The 17527-nt window shown below is 38.6% G+C and overlaps 1 protein-coding gene across 2 annotated transcripts in view; it reads left to right on the forward strand.

The window, feature by feature from the left end:
• The window catches only part of CACNB2 (calcium voltage-gated channel auxiliary subunit beta 2), a 261310-nt gene that overhangs the window by 43165 nt on the left and 200618 nt on the right, over positions 1-17527 (forward strand). The gene's annotated exons all lie outside the window — the stretch shown is intronic.

Raw genomic sequence — 17527 nt, forward strand, 5'->3', positions numbered from 1 at the left:
TCATGAGAATTCACATTTAATTTCTTGTCAAATACTACACATTCAAGTTTAAACTCCATGACACTGAGCTACATGCTGCAGCTGGCATCTTTTGGAAATCGTGCTGAAAGTGATAAAAAGTGCTTAAAAGTGTTATTGAAAGTCAGTAAGAAGGCAGAATTACATTACAGAGAAGTATTATTCCAGATGTGTGAGCATGATGGAATCATGTGTTGAATATAAAGTTAGGTAATTTTTTTTTCCTTTTTGACCAACACATTAAAAAGACTATACACAGCATAAATTATCATTAAAAAAAAAGAAGGGAAGAAAGACGGGATCAGTGTTATTTTGGGATTTTTTAAAAGTATTTTTGTTCACTTTGGTTAATTTGAATTATTTTTATTTGTGAGACTGCAAATATAGTCAACTAGGTTAATTACATTAATCAAAGATAGTGACTGATGAATCAGGCAAGGGAGGATAAGAAGTCATCACTGTTTCAGTAATAACTGGGAAAACATTAAATGCAAAATGCAGTCCAAATGAGTGTGCATAGGGATATATTTTAGAGAGGCTGCTAGAAATGGTTTCTGTAATTCTTTCTCTCTTCATGATCACTGCTGAAACACAGCTGTGTGTCCCCGTGTTTGTCACACAAGGGATAGCTCTTCATGATTGTTATTGCCCATGCTTTGTAAGTTATTTACAGAGTAAAGTAGCATTAAAATTTCCTATCATATATTATAAGTAAAAAAAAAAAAAAAGGTTCAGAATATATTAATATTCAAAGTGGAAGTACAATAGCTTTATTTAAGAATAAGTTAAAATGTTTTTCTGCTGACAACAGTAATGTCCTATCTGGGTAATTTGTTTTTGTGGTATCTCATCACCATGTATTCAGGGAAATAGAAAATGTGGTCATCTATAGTTTCTAAAATATAAATCATTGTTAGAAAAGCATCATATATCATATATGTATCTTTTAATGGCAAGAGTACTGTGCCCATAATTATTACAGGGGGATGTTGTTTATTCATTTAAATAAAACCAAAACATTTTGAAAATGTAAATTGCATAGTTTCTTTGTGAAATAAATTTGTCTTTTTTTTCTGCTCAGCAATCAGGCTTATGTCCCTTTGAATATGGATGTTTATCTTTGTCATTTTTGCGTTAGAGCAGAACAGAGATAAATGTGGCAGAAGTGAAGTTACTGTGCACTGCCAGTACGCATGTATTTTTTTCCTAATATGTATTCTGCTGCATGTACTGGCCAGCAGCATGTGTGTGTGTGTAATGGATTCCTCTTTTTGTGTTTTCATATATCCTCTGAGGATAAATCTTTTGCTGCATGTAATTGTAATATTCAGAACATATTCCCTCAGTGACCCCAAATGTTACATATTTTGTAGTGTTGCTGCCAGCTTAAGAGATATCTAAGCTTAAGGACACAAATACATAAAAATGCACTTCCAGAATTCTGATTTTGTCCTTCATTGTTTAATATTTCATAAAGTTTCTCAATACAGTGAATAAACAGAGGCATGGCAATTACTCAGTTCTGTCTGAGGCTGCAACAAGTACATATAGACGTTAGTGCACTAAATCACTGTTTCAAGAATGGTTACAGAAAATGATTTGTCAGTTGTATTGACTGATTCTCTGATGAAAGGAAAACAGGTTTTGACTACAGCACAAATGTGTCTTCTAAATTTTGCAGTTAGAAGTGAGAAGTTTTGTTAGTGAATATTGAAAACAGCCTTTTATGTTATTTAAATCAATTCAGATGAATTAAAATAAAAAATTAATATGCAGAAGCTAGTCTTAAATGGTTATTTAGCATATTTAAGGTGAAGACGAATAACTAATTTTTTGTGTACTTGCTGAAATGGTTTTGGAATTCAAAGAGTTACAGGAAAAAAAGCAACTCTAAGAAATTCTACTACAGTGGTAAAGGGTAGACCAGCAAGGAGGTTAATCATGTTTTCACTCAGTTTCCATGCAATTGTATGCAAGTTCCAGATAAATTGTAAGTACAGTCAGATGACAGACAGTGAACTGGTTAATATTTACAGAATTATATACTTGGATACAGAACTGTTGCTCTTTTGTTGGTCTGGAAAATGGAATTCCATTTTTAATTTCTAAATATATGTTTGTTCCTCCTGCTCTCTGAATTTTATATTTAGTCCAATACACATGACATGGATACTAAGTTTACCTAAAACAAGTATCAATCTTGCCAGCCTTGACAAGGTTAGGGGAATTGTTCTGACCTTTTGCAGTGTCATTTAAAATGGAATATGTCTCATGCTGCAGTTTTACAGATGTCAGAGATGAAGACAAACTTTCTAATAAGAATAGTTTTGATTCCATCTTATACTTTACCATCCTATGCTGGGAGTAGATCTCTATTCCAACAGGATTATCTTGTATTTAAAATTTATGCATACTATTTTAAAAAATTGTGTAGATTTTAATTTCTCTGGTAGTGCACATATATTTGTCATAGATATAGCACCAAAGCAATTAAGTCATAATGGATAAAGCAGTATAGAATTCCCAGAGATCATAAATTGTATGTTAGTTATACAATTGCAGGGAAGAAGTTCTGCTGTACTGTGAGTATCTGAGGATATAATTACTATCAATGTTCATTAACTTGGTAAGACACATATTTTGAAAATGTAAAGCAAATTGGATCAAACGCTATGTTGTTACTGAACATTTATGAAATATTTTCACATAATTTTAAGAAGGTTGGTTTAAATGTGCATGTGTGTGTTATGTCGGTTTTTTGTTGTTTGTTGGTTTGGTGTTTTTTTTTTTTCCCCAAATTGTCATTATCTCCATAGATGGTCTATTTGCTCTCATATTCCCACTTTCACTGTGAGGTTTGAACAAATCTAAAGATCAAAACTGAACAAAATCTTAAATTTCCTTGACTTTGTGCTGAAAATTTTGCATGATATTATTTGCGAGACACAAGTGAACTCTAGTTTACTGCAAGATTTCAGGGTCTTCTTTCTTTATATATTGAGAATACTTTAAAAATTTATATGGAAGTAAATCTCCTGATTATAGGATGGTTTTGATAAGCATGAACCACATTCCTTAGATAGGAAACTAAACTGGAAGCTGTGTGGAAAAGCTCGAGGTGTGCCCCAAATGTACCCCAATGGTTTATGGTTCCAGTAGGGTCCAAACCAATGCTTGAACCATGTGTGTGCTGGCAACATTTTGTCCAGGGGACCAGACTAAATCTTGTCTGAAATAAAAAACTTTTCTGCATATAGTGGAGACCTATAGGGGCCTTGGCACCAATTTCTTTGATCTACTGAATGACTCCTGCTGTGCTGAATAATTGCTAAGGGAGACCAAGAATATTATAGCCAAGAATATAATCTCCTACACGTGTTAATGACTTCCTTAGATAACCCATTGCAAGGCTGCCTCCTTAGCATTCCACAACCTCCCCACTTCTTCCTTGTATAAGCGCTAGTACATTTTGTAAAACTTGTTACTATCAGGGTTAATTATAAGTTTTTTTTAGTTGTAGGCTTCCATTCCTTGCATACTGTGCAAACCAGTTGGAAGATATGGCATGGCTTTGACTTTTGGCTAAAAAAGAATAAGGATTGTTAGTAGTTCAAGGTACTTGTGAAGCCAGAGGATTTGGTTTTTGAAAGCTGTTACCTACACATATGTATTATCAGGAAGGATGTATAGCATCTTAACGTTGATTTCATTGTTCACTGACATCAGTAATGTGATAATCTCATCAAATGGGTTTGTGGGCAAAATTATGAAAACAACGCTTTAAATCTATTTAAATCTAATTTTGCCTAAATCTGTGAAAGAGTATACCCCGACCACAGCTGTTGGTTATTTTTCAGGATAATTATAGGTCCAAGCTAAGATTGTGTGAGTGCTGAGATTACTCTCACATCTAAACAAATACAGACATCTTTACAAAAGGGATTTTGAAGGTCTGTTACATGAAAGACACTCTTCAGCACCCGATTGAACTCTTCTTACAAGACTCATTCTGAATTCTGTTACAGCTACACTCAGTCAAGTAACTTCTGGCTTTGAGTGCCAATACAACCTATGTTTCCTGTAAAAATAAAAGCATCTCAGTGATTAAAATTTTGTCTCTTAATTGTTTTATTCCCGTTGCACTTTGCTGTCTGGGTTAGGCTACATTTCTTTTTTGTATGGTGTGAGAAGACCAGACACTGCAGAGCTTGTGTGCCACCTGAAGGAAAAACTGCACAACCCACCTAGATGGGCTGTTCTCCGCCATGTCTGAAAAGTGGGAAAGATGGTGGCAGGGAATACGCAGCTGTTACCACAGCAATTTATCTAACCCGTGTGCTTTTTCCAGTGCTGTTTGGATACAGACAGGGAGTAGGTTTGCAGGCTTGGTGAATATTTGGCCCTAATTGTTTGCTCTCATCTGCCATCTTGTCCAGAGACCTCTGTTTCTTCTCATCTTAGTACCTCAGGCAGAGCAGAGAAGGGTGGTGTGTGCTGGAGCAGTCACCAGCGCTGCCGTCCAGCTGTCCTGCTGCCTTGACCCAGGGAAGTGAGCCGGGAGATGTACAGACCATCCAGGTAGTAGGCTGAACATCTGTAGTTTAGTCCATCCTGATGGTGAGGAAGTGGGTTTAATCAGCTGGCATGCAAGCTCTAGTGAAGAATAAACTTCTGACAGCATAGGATCGCCATGGTGGTTCCTTCGTGCTCTTTCCCCATACTGAAGAGAGAAGTGGTTTTGTGATTATTCCAGATTGCTCCCTTTCTGCTTTGCATGAACCCGGGAGGCTGTAATGCCTGCCTTTAGCACGTCAGTGATTGATGTTCAGCAAATCAGCATTTTCCCAGGCAAAAGAAATGGACTGATGTTGATAATTTTTTGTTCACTGATTCCTGGTTCTGTAATTTATTAAAAGCCTATTTATAGCCAGCTAATTTCCACCAAAAATTACATTTAGTACAAAAGTATTTCCCCATCTAGATATAATGGTCCCTTTTATTTTCTCCGGATCTAAAATACTGAAAGGTAAAGAAGAGAGTGCCTTGCATTGCTAACATTGAATTTACCTTCCATTCATGTGTGGTGTGCCTTAATATAATATTGTTCTATTCAGCACACCAACTGCACAACACAAATGCCACTCTGGTTATAGAAGGTTTTGTTTTGTTGTTGTTTTTTCCCTTTGTTGTGTTCTCATATCCTAATTTCTTTGATTTATTAGGAACCAATTTTCAAAAGCTGGATGAGCCTTTATATTTTAGAAACAGAGTGGTTAAATGTTTCTGTCTGAGATTATATCTTTCTAGAAACAGTTCTGTATAATAGATATCAAGAAATATTATGCTATTAGCCCTCTTACAGTATTTGAGTTTCAGAATAAAATAGTAACCAAATACTTTATTAGCACATGGATTATGGATCTTGAGGGTCATATATGTCCGGTGTCTGAAAAACATTGGCTTTTATATAAAGGTGTCATTTGTAGTTAGGGAGATAGAGCTGGTGAATTTTAATCAGCATTCTATTAAGTAAAAACTTTTTTCAGCAGCTTGTGTAGATTTCTTGCACTTAAATAATATTTTTACACTGGAGTTGAACATTAAGGAGCAATATATTTTAAATACACAAATACTCTTCCAGTATGCAAAATCCCCCATTTTGTTTCCCTTGCTACAATTCCTTTTGATTACAGATGGTCTGTGTGATAGTTGCTATAGAAACCAGACCATTTTACTTCAATTTCTCCCTGTTGCTATGGTGTGCAGAGAGCTGCTACGTGTAAAGTGTCATTTAGATTTTTTTGTGATACTCCATGTAATAGTTAACTTGCAATCAATATTCTCTAATGGCAGATAGAGTAATGTGACACACTAATTAATGCTTTCTACCACCAACTGTTGGATACAACAGTTGGGCAGAAATTAGTTGCAAAGTTGGTTTAATGAATTCTGCAAGCTTTCTTTAAATGCTTAATATTAGAAGAAAATAACTCTGTTCACTCACTGTTAGGCAGAATTGTTTTTCTTGCCGCAGCACGTTCCCTCACTGAGCACGAGCGTATGTGAGGCACCCAGAAGCTCTGAAGGCAGAGACCTCGGGTCTCCAGGGAGCCTCGGCGCAGCCGCTACGCCAGCCGAAGAGGCTGGTTTTGCAATCTGCAGTTGCTAGTTGCAGCTGTAGCCTGCTGGCGGTTCCTGAAGGCAGCGGCAGTGGGGATTGCTGAGTGGGAATAAGCTGGAGCGCAGCTGTCCTGGCCTCCAACCTTCACCCTTCTGCCAGCCTGAAATAGAACCAGTGTGGGGTAGCGTGTAACACTTGTGACACTTCCATGTTGCAGTTCCCCTTGTTGGATTTGGCACCTAAAAAAAAAAATAAATCAGTTTCTATCCGATTTCAAAGATTATATTTTCAGGAAATACTCTAGGGGTGGCATGAGCGGGTCCTTGGTGAAGATGATGATCTTGTCATTATTCTGAGATGAAGATCAGATTATTTTTCATGCAGAATAGTTGTATCCGGAACAAAAGCCTCATCTGAAGCAGGTTAGTGAGGATATCCACATCCCACGGCAAATCTTCAGTGATTAGTTGCCTGCCATCTGACTTAGTTTAGTAGTATCTCCTGCTTGATTTATTTTGCTCACACACACAATGGAGATGCCAGCGCAGCATAAAAATAACAAAGCTTGCCCTGCATCTGAGGTGTCAGGAGGAGTCCTCACCGCAGGAGCGTGGTGGCCCTTTGCCTCCCTTCGGGGGTTAACCAGCCCGCCGGGAGTTTTGTGCCGTGTTGGGGTCAGGAGCCGGGCTGCTGCCGTTGGGGTGGGCTGGCACAGCACCTCGGTGTGCAGCACCGCTGTGCTCCCCAGCAACACGTTCCGTGCAAGTAAAGCGAGTTTCATGGGGATTTTGTTTTTTTCCCAAGTTTTGCTGCCCCAGAGAGGCTCCAAGATCCTCTTTCCGCTTTTCCTGCATCATTTCAGTAATAAAGAGCAAGGAACATTTAGATGATGTTAGTTTTGTCCTGAAGCGTAGTCAACCACCTGCTCTGCAGTTCTGTCTCTAAGACAGGAAAATGGTACCATCAGGGGGCATCTGTATATGGCTTTGGTAGAGTTGTTTCAAAGGAGAGACTTTGAGTCACGAAGTGGAAGTCATTTTGAGACAGGAAAACTTAATGATAGTCCCTTCTCAGATGTAAAATGTTCTTTAATATTATTTAACCACCAGTAAAGGGGAATAAAGAGAAATTATTGGTCCTGCTAAGAGGAGTTCTGGGAAAGTTATGTGTGCTTTTTGGAAATGCAAGAAGATAAACCTTTGCAAACATCTGGATTCCTCTACCAGTTTATGTATTTTGTGCTATCTATAGTTATATATATATTAGTATAACTCCATTGATTGTGGTTAAGTGTTCAGAGTTAAGCCTGGTATAAGTTAAATGAGAATTCTTCTTCAGTCTAGCTAATTGCCTCACAGCTCACACTTCATCTTGTTTTAAATTTTTTTCAAGGTATTTGCGTAATAAATATATGGAGTTAAATGTGGTGAATTGAATTTTTTCTTAATCTGATTTGCAGTGCTGAAGTTGAGTAGCACAGATGCCTGTTACCTACCATCTGAGCAGCTGAGGCAGGAGATAGTCATGGCACTTACACTTTCCACTGTTTTTTTTTATCACTTCTCTTTCTGTTTGTTCTTGTGACTGAGCTTAAAATTAAATAATTGAAACTTCCGCTTTAGGTCTCATGCCTTTGTTTAGAAAAAAAATATTTTTTGCATCTTGAAGAAACATTGGATCACATAGCTATGACTGCAAAGCACAATTCTTGATTCTTTGAGAGAGAGAGAGATACATTTATCATGTTGTAGGAACTGGCTTCTAAATTGCACCCTTTCCAACACACGTGTGTACAAACGGCACTCGCAGGGTTTGTATTTCACATATGTGCTTTGCTGTGAGAACGGAAACCTTCTGTCACAGTCTGTATGGATTATGGGCTTGGGCCCTGTTGTATTCTAATAATATGGATTTTCAGAGTTGTAATACTTTATTGATATTTACAAAGGAGAGGATAAATGCCATTAAAGAGCCAATATTGTATTGCAGACTCTCTAACAGTAAAGTAGATCCACATTTCAGCATAATTCTTCATATTAAAAGTTAAATTCTTGCATAGTCTGCTTAATTAAAAATTAAACCACCCAAGACACTACAACATTGAGAAAAGCTTTCTGAAGCTGTTGCTGTAATAGTAAAAATTGAAACAGAGGGTAAAATATGTTTATGTTGTATCTTATTCATTCTTTTTGTTGTTGCTGTTGTATGTGAGCTAATGAAAATGGAAGACCACTAATGTAGATAATTGAGCCTGGTCAGCCAAGATGCATTGAGAATCTGACATCTGGAAACATCAGGGCATATTAATTTTTTCATTTTAAGTGGTTGTGTTTTAAAGGACGCTATTAAGACTGCTGTGCTGTGTTTATGGTTTGGGCTGTTTCCAAAATCAATCTTGGTCTTAAAATATTTGCCCATGTGGATGATATTGAAGGTAGGTATTCAGATGGATGCATGAACACATAGGAACAGAATGTATTTATTTTTTTTCATGTGTGGGACTATGCACCTGTTTGTGGTCCTCTCAACAAAATGCTGGCTATAAAGGTGTTTTTTTTTTTTTTTAAGGAAGTTTAAACTGGGCTCTGCTCATCTGGTATCATATAACATGTAATCCAGAGATTGTTCTTGAAACTTTAAGGTTTTATTTTGCAAGTCCAGATTGACTTGCTTCCTAGTATCACTGTTATCTAAGGAAAACAGAAAAATCATAGTAACCATTAGAAGTCACAGTTTATTACCGAGTCACATATAATGTGTCCTTGAGCAGGAAATGTTACTTGCACCATGGTGGCATAAATAAATTTCAGTTATTGACTGAACTAAAAGTTTTGCTAAAAGCATAGTCATTATAGTTTACATGCAAGACTACTTCCTACAGAGATTTCCTTTATACCCTAAAGAAGGCTGCTCCATTTCTAACTTTCTAACTCTCTCAATCCCTCTTCAGCAAAAGTGAGCCATCTCTGGCTTCTTTAGGTGTGATGAGCTGTACTTGCCTGTAAAAACCCCGAGAATATTGCGATAAAGTTGGAGTAGAACTGCAGGATGCTACTATAGGGTAAGAAGAGGAGCAAGAGCTTGTTGGTGCCATTTCAGGGAGAGACATCTAGTGTCTGGTTGCAAATTAGCATGGAAATAGCCTTTATATTTTTTTTTTCTTCTTAAAAAAAATATTAGACTTAAAATAGCACGTCAGGTTTTAATGTAGGCAAAATATTGCCAGTGGGGCAGGAATCTTTTTTTTCTTTTTAAGAGACATTTGGTAGTTGATGTAATACTGCTTTATGATTAACCGTGGAGATAGGGTTTTTTTTTTTACATTTGTTTCAGTAGAAAACCAGATGTGGCACGGTTATTCTGCTATTTCTAGAAGTGAAAATTTCTCTGTTGAAGAGTTGAGTCAAAGTGGAATGAAGCTTCTCCCGAAATTACACATTTATTGCTTTTTTGCCAAAAATGGTTGTAGATCTAAAACTGTCATTTTTTTCTGAGAGTGGAATTGACTAATGGCTCAGCATGCTATGAATATTAACTAAACAGCCTTTTTATCGGCTTGTTGACTAACATGTTGTTTTATGTACTATTAGCAATAGAGTTCTTGTTGATTGGACTAATGTCTGTCTTCTGTCCTCACACTTTTCTTTCCCCTTTGTGATACTTTTAAAAATTACATTGTAATCTCTTTGGAACACATGCTTTGCTCTGTTTGAGTTCTGTGAAGTACTTCACACAATCGGGAGCAATGAAAATTATCAGGTATGACAAATATTACACCTAAATTCACATTCTAGATGCTGAAAAGTAGACAAGATTAAACTAAAGGGCTTTTTTTAAGGAAAGAAAAGGGAAAACTATACATATAATTTAAAAAAGGGAAAAGAAAAATATCTTTACTTGTTTTATTCCAGAATTCAGGACCCACTGTGGACTAACTTTAGCATCCCCACCATTGCTCAGCTTTTACAATTTTAGTGTAAGATGTAGTACACAGAACTAAATTAGGAAAAAACTTGCAGGAAGCAAAACTTGGTTTGCTATATTTTTGCAAAAATGATGAATATACTGCTGAGATTCCTAGTGACAAGCAAATCTACATGATTTGATGGAGCACAACCTAAATTCAAACAGTAAGTCCGTAAACGTGTTTGACAACTAATTTCTCCATTCAAGAGAAAAGTGCCTCCTCCTTTGTTTGAAGCCGAAACCATTCCGTGCCTATTGTGTGTGTGGCAGCAGCTGTATGAAACGATTTCCTATACTGTGAATATAGTTAATTGCTGCAGCTATCATTTCCCTTGGTGGGGAGAAAAGCCCCATGCCATCTGAAGGGGAAAGGAGAAAAGGAAAAAAATGCTTCAGGATTGGAATTGTAATTGTGGCTTTGTTTTCTCTATTCTTTGTCAAGGTAGTTGGGTACTGAAAACATAAGCCTGTCAGTGAGTTTGAAAGTTGCTGTGATGCAGGAAGGTTGCTAACCTTATGATGAATGCAATGCCAACAATGTGACATCTGTGAACGGTGTAACAGATATTCATCTCCGTGAGTCATTGATGGTGAGAAACGTTCTTGGTTGTTCTAAGATGTAGGACTGTGTTGAGAAATGTCTGTCTTTTTCATGAGCTGAATCTCTCTCCACAATGTGGACCTGTTTGCCACTTCATTAACACTGTCAATTCTGTCTTTAATTCTGCTGAGGGAAGAGACAACTTAGTGTGTGAGGCACATCCTCTTTCACCTACCCTGCAAAGGTGTCAAGCTGCTCAACATGTGAAAGATGTGTTGGGCTCTTTCTTCCTGTCTCCCGTTACTTCTCTGAAGATCAGGGAGTATATTAATGCATAGATTTTAGCTCCCAACTTTGTTTTCCTTTAGCCTCTTTGGCATTTGCTCCCTATAAACTAATTATGAAAACAGGTAGGTATGTAAAACATAGCTAGTTTTATGTTGCTTATTAGTAGTCCCTTTAGGAACCACAGTTAAGTTTCAAAGGAGAAATAGCTGTAAATTCAGAACCAGTTTCAATCACTGGTATCAAAATATAAGGTTTTAAAATATTTTATTAATTCCCTTTCTGAATATATATATATTTTTTTTTTTAATGTCTGATTTCTCAAAAATAAGCTCACTGACTTGTTGGGTACTGGTGGCATGTTATGAACAAGGTGGGGGGTCTGGCTAAGCATAAGATGTACAAACTTTCCTGTGTCTGTGATCCTGGACAAAGAGAATTTGGGGCAAATCCTTCTGAATCATTTATATGCCATTCTGTGAATGAAACCAAGTTGGTACTTATCCAGGACTAAGCATTTAGTGTATGATAGTGGTGCTTAGCCTATCACCAAGTGTCAAGACTTAGTATACCTGATGCCATGCAGGAACACATCCATAATTGGTCTGAATCCAGCTGCACTCTTTGTTAATATCATTTATTCCCTCTATTGTAACCAAAGCAATGTGCAGATATAGTCTAAAGCAACCATTCTGTAAGTGAGGTAAACTGCACTTTGAATCCTCTGTGGAAAAGCAGTGAGGATATAAGATTGGACGTGGAAAGTTTTTTTTTTTTGCTTTTAGTCCTATTTCCAAAATGTATTAAGTATTGCAGGCAGTTAGGTGATACCTAGCTTTTGCCCTCTGCAATATTTGAAGGAAATTGTGACAAGAGTAACTATGACAATCATCTCTTTTGTAAAAGGAGAAGTCCTAAAAAGAATGAATGATGTCAAGGGATGGGAGAAAGCAAGATTTATGTAACTGCTTGTAATGACCTGGTAAAACTGTGATGAAAGGAGCAGAAGTACTGTATTGCTTTTTAAAAGAGCTATAGCATACATTTATGGAAGAGATTGTCCTTAAATAAGGATAGACACTCCTGAATTAGCAGCAGTTAAGATTTTTATGCATTGTGAAGAGTAGGTGAGAGACTGGAGGGGATAGCGGAACATCATTTTGCATAAAGACTTGTTCTCTTTTGACTTACATGAAGCTGAGATTGAAATACCAGCTCTGCATCCCCAGCACTCGTGTATGCCATAGTAGTGTGAAAGGGTATGCTGGCCTCTCTTTGCCATTTTTTAACCATTCATGACCAAACTCATTGATGGTGTCGAATAAGTTGAAATTAGACATTCTTGGGCCACCCCAAGCCTTCTTCCAGGGACAATTTAAAGTAGGGCAAACTGGGCCATCTGCTCCAGGAGCAGATGCCAGTTCTGGAGCTCCTACAGGCTTTAGCAGGGGCACAGCAGTGCCTGGGACTGCGCTGGGCAGGGCATGGTCAGAGGAGATGTCTTCTGTCACCCCGGTGGCTGCTTCCCATCCAGACCGGACTGCTGGAGGGTGCGGAAAGGGGCCTGTGTTTGTTCATCTGTCAGCGATGCTGATTCCTGGCCCTTACCTGGGGAGGAGGTGGTGGACAGTGGGGAAACGTTGGGCTGGCTGCCAGCAGGGCTCTCCAGGATATTAAGCTACAACATAAATTAATAAAGTTGGTGAAAGGGAGTTTAAGTTCTGGCTTTGTGTCATGGTTTAACCCCAGCTGGCAACTAAGCCCCACGCAGCCGCTCGCTCACTCCCCCCCGGTGGGATGGGGGAGGGAATCAGAAGAGTAAAAGTGAGAAAACTCGTGGGTTGAGATAAAGACAGTTTAATAGGTAAAGCAAAAGCCGTGTGCACAAGCAAAGCAAAGCAAGGAATTCATTCACTGCTTCCCATGGGCAGGCAGGTGTTCAGCCATCTCCAGGAAAGCAGGGCTCCATCACACGTAATGGTTACGTGGGAAGACAAGCGCCATCACTCTGAATGTCCCCCCCCTTCCTTCTTCTTCCCCCAGCTTTATATGCTGAGCATGATGCCCTATGGTATGGAATAGCCCTTTGGTCAGTTGGGGTCAGCTGTCCCAGCTGTGTCCCCTCCCAGCTTCTTGTGCAGCTCCAGCCTGCTCGCTGGTGGGGTGGGGTGAGGAGCAGAAAAGGCCTTGACTCTGTGTAAGCACTGCTCAGCAGTAACGAAAACATCCCTGTGTTATCAACACTGTTTTCAGCACAAATCCAAAACACAGCCCCACTCTAGCTACTATGAAGAAAAGTAACTCTATCCCAGCCAAAACCAGCACACTTTGAAACAAGGTTTTTGTTTTCAAGGATGACTTTTTAAAAAAAAATTATATATATATATAAGTAGTGTAAGAATACAGAAACTAAACATTTCATTATAGATCAAATAAAAGGTTTGAGGTCCTTAGTATTACATTTCCTGAACTGTTCATGTCTGTATAAATAATCTAATTTTTTCTCTTTACTGGAACCCAAATTACTTTCTTAATCTGTAACAGTCCAAAAATGTTTATCTTGCAGGATATCTTTTGACTTCTGTCATCTTTTTAGTTATTTGCTCTCGTTCCTTCACAGAATGGAGCTGCTATTTTTCTGTTATTTTAGTCATCACTTCATGTCTAGTGTTATCCTCATTTCAGAATTCAAAGTGGCATCTACAAGGGAATGTAAAAGTATTAGCAGCGCATAGCACTACAGTTTGCTTCCTATGTCATACTTTTATTTGCAACTAGTAACACTTTTTGACTTAATTATGCCTCTAGGAGAAAAAAAAATGTATAGGTGCGACATGCTGCGTTTCACAATAGTGTGCTGTATTTGTTATCATATATACATTACACAGCTATGAAACCTGCAGTCCTTGTTCTTCTACTCATCCCTCATTCCAGTCTGTTTGAACTTCTGATCGCTCCGTTATCAAAACAATATACCATACAAACAGAGAAGCCAAGATTAGCCAGTCTCAAGTTATCATGCACGCAGTCTGTCTCAGGAGACAAGGGCTTCCTGACACCACATCAGGTTTCAAGCGAAGTAGGACTGCGAGGTTTAAAATGTTTTCATTTCCAGTGAAATGCTTCAGTGCCATCTGAATTCTTCCAGGCAAGAAGTAGCTGGAGGAAGTAGAAATTTCATTACTTAATACCCCAGGGATGTCTTATTTGAGTTCACGAGACGTGCCATCTGGAAATTCTTCTTCATTCACATGCTGCAGCCTTTTTTGGACACTGAAGAGCTCCAAGGTGCTTGGTTTGAGTTGCTTTGGAAGTGCCCAAAATAAAATGGGAAGAAATATTTGAAAGTCTTTATTTAAAAAAAAAAAAAAAAAGAAAAAAATCTGTTTCCATCTGAGTTGCCCAAGTTACCCTGCTCCACTATGAAGCCAGTCCAACCTTTGCTGTGGCGTACTTCTACACACCAAGCACTGCCTCTTTTCCTTCTGCTTTTTACCCAGTCATCCCTTAAAATTCCTCATAGGTCACCAGCAGCAGGGTATCCCTCTTTCTTCCTCTTTTTTTTTTTTTTTTTTCTGCTTCCCAAACTTTCAGCCAGCAGAGGCTCCGGTGGGGGCTCTGGGGGCTGTGGGAACACCGCCAACCCCGGACAAGCACACTTGGTGCAACCGTTGGGACATTTTCACGGCGTCCATGTAGCTGTCTTTTTTTTCATTGCATATGTGTGCCAGAATGTAAGCTTGGGGTCTCCTGGTTCAATTGGGTTTTGTGTAGAAAATGTGAATTTGGGAAAAGTCTTTGTTTTGGCGGAGCCTGACATGTGGCAGAGGTGTACCTTGTGGTTTGCTGTCTCTCTTCACCTCCTACCCCACAGGCCCAGCCTTGGAGATCAAGGGCTCCTGGGCTTTCGTGGTCTGGGGTATGGTGCCTGCCCATGGAGCCAGGGGTCGGGAAACCTTTGTCCCCACGGAGATAGGCAAAGCCCAGAGGGTGCTGCAAAACTGGTAGTAAAATGTGGTTTGCATCACTTACCGTTGCGTAACGCAGACATCCTTTTTGGGTTTGGGTCAGGTTGGAGAAGAATGTTTTGAATGACTTTAATGAAGTGTGCTGAAATTTTAACAATAAAACAGGATTTATTTTGCTATTTAAAAATCTATTCAAGTCTATTTAGCCTCAGTTTCTAAGGCTTTTTTTGTCTCAGAATTGAGACCCTTTGTGACTTATGTTTAATGGTGGTGGTGTTTATCCCTCAGTCTTTCCTATAGAACCTACAGTTTCTTTTTATTTGGCTACTTATTTAAGTAAATATGTAGGAAATTAATATTTATTGAGATTCTGCCCCTCAGTCAAATACTATAAAAATGGGCAAATGAGCCCAGTACATAGAGGGAGAAATAAGTTTTATTTTATTACAAAACCAGACTACAAAGGTATTATTTGCTTGCTTCTATTTGATTGGAAATAGTGAAACATTGCCCATCATCTGCAGAAAATCCAGTTCATATTGCACTGACTGCTTTTACCATAACAGATTCTGTTTATTTCCCTAGAAAAAGTTTGTTTTAAACAAGCTGTGATATATATTTTAAAAAAAAAACATTGTTTTTCATTTTGTAAGAAAGAAATATCAGGGAATTTCATGGCATACTCTGAATCTCTTAAGAAATGTATTTTGTGTTGCATTTGAACTTCTCTGTTCCTTATGTTATGGTTTGCCTATCAGTAACAGAACAATTCAATAGAAATATATTGGATAGCTGTTTTCTAAGAGTCCAACAAGTTTGGTAATTTTGGGGGAATACTTGAAGAAGCCTTTGGAAGATAATGAAACTATTGTAAAATTAAAGTTTTGTGGCTTTTTTTTTTAACACTGTAGCTTATGTTTACTTTTTAATAGCAGCATGTTCTTAAAACTTTCCAGCATCATCTTAATAGCTATAAAAGCTTGAGAAAACAATTGTAAAGCGTAGTGTCATTGTCTTTTGAATACATTTCTTCTTCAGTTAGTAATAAGGACAGATTTAGGGAGCCAGACTTCTTTTCAATAAAAATTAAACTGGTTATGCCCTTGCTTATTATTTAAAATGCGTAAATAGCAGAGCATTACTTTCCCATTGTTTTCTAAATCCTGAGCATTAAGTAGTATAAGAAACGGAGATTGTCAGTTCTTTCTTTAAGCCACAAGACTGCTGCAAGTTAAGTTTGGGCAAAATTCTGTAGAAATTTACGTATTCAGTGTTTGTAGAATCACAGAACGGTTGAGGTTGAGGCACTGCTGGAGATCAAGTCCAACCCCTTGCTCAGAGCAGGCTCAGCTAGAGCAGGTTGTTCAGGGCTGCGTCCAGGCAGGTGTTGAGTATATACAAGGATGGAAACTGCACAGCCTCTCTGGGCAACCTGTTACAGTGCTTGACCACCTGCACTATGAAATATAGTTTTCTTATATTTAATTGGAATTGTCTGTATTTCATTTGTGTCCATTGCCTCTTGTCCTGTCATGGGGCACCACTGAGTAGTCTGGTTCTGTCTTCTTTACAATTTCCTTTTGGGTATGTATACATATGGATAAGATCTCCCTGAACCTTCTCTTCTCCAGGCTGAATAGTCTTAGCTTTCTGTGTCTCCTTGCATGTCAGATGCTCCAAGCCCTTCATCACCTTCATGGCCCTTGGCTGGACTCACTCCAGTATGTCCCTGTCTGTCTTGATGAGGCTTTGTTTCTCTGGGGAAGAAGATTTTCTGTGGGGAAGAAAATTTGCAAGATTATGCCCTGTTGGAAATGTGTGGTGAGCTCTCCCCCTCCTAGAGCTGCCATGAATGAGTGGTTTGGAGCCCTCCTGAGATCCAGGGGCTCAGGCTGAGCCCTCACTGTGGACATGATTGTAAGCTGCTTCCAAGTAACCTGTTAGCAGACTCCTGCTTTTTTGGGGCTGAAAATCAAGGTAGCCAGCTGTGAAAGTACCTTTCTCCCTTGTGTGCTCCAGAAACAGGACTGCTCGAATGTGCTTACCAGGTGGCTTGTCTTTTGTTCCTCCATGTCCGTCCCCTCCTTCGCCCTCACAGTGTCCTCTGGACAGAGAGTTGCAGCAGTTTAGGTTAAAAACTTCACAGTTGGAGCTGGGGTCAAAGTAGGACTCAAACTCAATGTGGTTCTGGCTGTTTATTTTAGCATCTCCTGTGACACAAAAGCTCATAGATTTTATAGCTGTGTCACTGCAATCAGCGGTTTACTGACATGTTAAATGACACACATCTAGGAAGGGGAGCGGATGCTACTGGGCAAAAATACATTCCACATCTACTGCGTGTAGTTGGTAACTTTCCAAATGGGCAGTGCACATTGCTTTGGAATGACTCGTTCTCAATCTGGTTTATTCTGTTTTCTTTCTTCCTCATTCTGAGTGGGATGTTTTTTGATGACTTTCACTTGAAAGAAAATGCAAACTAAATAGTGTCATTACTCAGCATTAGCTCTTCCCCCTTTACTGTAAAGAATATGATCAAAACTGTCAAATGTTTCATACCTGCAGTGGTTGGCTCCCCTTTGATGCTCACACTCCTTCTTCTCTCCAGTCTCCCTCCCTTGACAATGT

The sequence above is a fragment of the Ciconia boyciana genome, chromosome 2 (assembly GCF_034638445.1).
Source record: "Ciconia boyciana chromosome 2, ASM3463844v1, whole genome shotgun sequence".
NCBI classification, from domain to species: Eukaryota; Metazoa; Chordata; class Aves; order Ciconiiformes; family Ciconiidae; genus Ciconia; species Ciconia boyciana.